This window comes from Triticum aestivum, chromosome 1B (genome assembly GCF_018294505.1).
Source record: "Triticum aestivum cultivar Chinese Spring chromosome 1B, IWGSC CS RefSeq v2.1, whole genome shotgun sequence".
In the NCBI taxonomy this organism is placed as follows: domain Eukaryota; kingdom Viridiplantae; phylum Streptophyta; class Magnoliopsida; order Poales; family Poaceae; genus Triticum; species Triticum aestivum.
In genome coordinates, this window is record NC_057795.1 from 254801819 (window position 1) to 254804737 (window position 2919).

Sequence of the window (2919 nt, forward strand, 5' to 3'; positions counted from 1 at the left end):
CGTGGGCCGGGCGGGCCGTGGCGGTGGGTGGAGGCGGCGGCGACACGTGGCAGCCTTCGATTGGACGGGGCGCGGCGGCGGAAGCGTCCGGCCGGGGCGGACGTGTCCGGCGCGTAGAGGGATGAGATCTAGGGTTTCGGGGCGGATTCATCCGCGAAAAATGGAGGGGAGGACCTATTTATAGATTCTGGTAGCTAGGGGAGTCCAAATGAGGAGCGGTTTTCGGCCACGCGATCGTGATCGAACGACCAAGAGCATGGAGGTGAGTTTGCTGGGTTTTGGGCCACTTTGGAAGGGTGTTGGGCTGCAAAGAGAAAGGGGGGTTTGCGGTTACCCGGTTAACCGTTGGAGTATCAAACGACCTCCAAATGGCACGAAACGTGACAGGCGGTCTACCGGTGCTATACCAAGGCCGCGTGGCAAAACTCGGTCCATTCCGAGAAAGTTTAACACCCGCTCACAACGAGAGATGAAAGGGGAACGCTAGAGGGCATAGGAGTGCCGGATCGCGAAACGGACAACGGGGAAAAGGCTCGGATGCATGAGACGAACACGTATGCAAAATGAAATGCACATGATGACATGATAAAATGCAACACGCAAGCAAATAACATGGCAACGACGGCGAATAACTGGCAGACACCTGGCGCATCGAATACGGGGCGTTATAATGAGGCTACTGATGGCAAGGGATGATGCAAACAAGAGCAACACATCAAGGCACGTTTAAATGAGGCTGGGAACAACATATAACAATTTCGGTAAGTCCTCATATGCAAATTTCGAAATTTGTCCAGATCTGAATAAACCTCATATTCAAGTTGTTAAACAACAAGTTAAGATGCACCAAGATGATCTACACGAGATTCTAATCAAGTTACATATAAAGTTCATTTAGTTCGGAGCTACGGCCTAGAAGATATGAGCAAAACAAGTTAAACATGGAATTGATGCAAAATGCATACAAACATCAAGAAAACACCTCAAAACAAGGATGCAACATGATAATATGAAACTACATGCAATTCTAAGCAAGTTCATATAGAGCACACTCAAAACGGAGCAACGGTTCAACACACACACATGAAACAAGTTATAAGGACAAGCTGTCCAAAACAGCAACTAGGCATATTGCAAGCATCAAAACAACATGCTACAGTACCACAATATGAAAACAAAAGGCATGGGCATGATGTACAGGTAAAGCATAACGAAACATGAACACTGAGCTATCTCCAGAAATCACAAGAACATGCTCAAACACACATGGCAAGATTGCAAATAATATCAGTTTCAGACTTTGCAGAAAATAACATCAGGTTGCAATGTTTAGAGCTATCAAACAACATGTTACAGGAACTTATAATAGCAAACAAAGGCATGACATGAACCTACTAAATGCATAGATCAAAAGTCCCTTACTGACCATAAGCCAAAAAAGGATCAAAAGATATGATGGCACCCACGTAAACATAGCAAGTTATATTACAGATTCAAACATGGCAGGAACAGAATTATGAAGGCATGTAGATGAGCTTGTGCAACTCACTACAGAGCATTACATGGCATGACAAGGCAACCAACAGTAAGAATACATGTTTGTGAAGCTAAGCATGGCAAGAGCAAGTTCATAGGGTGCATGTATCACTAACAACAATCATGGAAACAACTGAACTTAATGTTAACAGGCTAACAGCAACATTATATAGCAACTTTGGAGCAATATTACAACAATCTACAGCAAGCCATAATTGCAACCAGGGGCATGGATGGATAGAGCATAACATGTAGAACAAAACACCCTTAGTAAACATCTCTAGATTATGCTTAGAATGATTTGTAGCAGCAGGTTTACATCGCATCATGAAATAACAGATTCAGCCTAGCAAAACAGTAATAGCAAGTACCCTACTTAACAAAATTGATTCACTCACCACAAGTCATTGCATGACAAGATAAGCATAGCATCATCAAGAAGACATGTTTGTGAAACAATCCAAGGCAAGAACAAGTTCATAGCATGCAAGGACCAACTACAACAACCTTTGCAAAATTGAATAACATGTAAACAATCTGCCAGGAAACATTTTGAAGCAAAAGTAGAGCACGAAAATGACATGCTAGACTACTCCATAATTGAAAACAGGGGCATGACTGGATATACAACAACCATATGTTCAAAACATTCTTACTGAAGTATCTCAAAATATGCATGGATCTCTCTGTAGCATCATGCTTACATGGCATCAAAATAACAGCAAAACAGGGACTAAAATCAGCAACATCACGAGGCCTAGTTTGCATGCTTGTGATAGTCACCACATTGATCACAAAAATAAACGGTAAGCACCTCTCTTAAGAAGACATAGCATAGATCAAAACACATGTACACATCAACCTCATAGGATGCACACATCAATCATGGCAAAAATGACAAAAGTGCATGTTTTGTTAACAGACAGCAGACAACATTATGAAGCAGTCTTCCAACGATGATTCAGGCATCAAGATGGACTCAAATGAACATGATGCAATGGAATGAAATGCAGTACTCGTTGAGATGAACAATTTGACATATTACACGCACAAAACGGAGCTACAGATGCAGAGATATAGCATGTTGAAGTAGGCACCAGCATATGAAAACTACAGGGACTTAGCAGATTTTCTCACCCCGGGAAAAATGGACGGAGGGGTTCCGGGACGGGGAGATCCGAGATCGGGGCGCCGTTTGGTTCGGTGAGGTGGTGGATCTGATCCATCTTCCCGGCATCCGACCGGAGAAGAACTCCGGCGAGCTCCGGCGGTGTTCCGGCGACGACAGGGAGGCGCGGGGACGCGGGATCCGGCGGAGGAGGCGAGGGCGGCGCGGAGCACGGGCGTCGGAGGCGAGGGCGCGGGGGCACGGGCTCGGGGCTG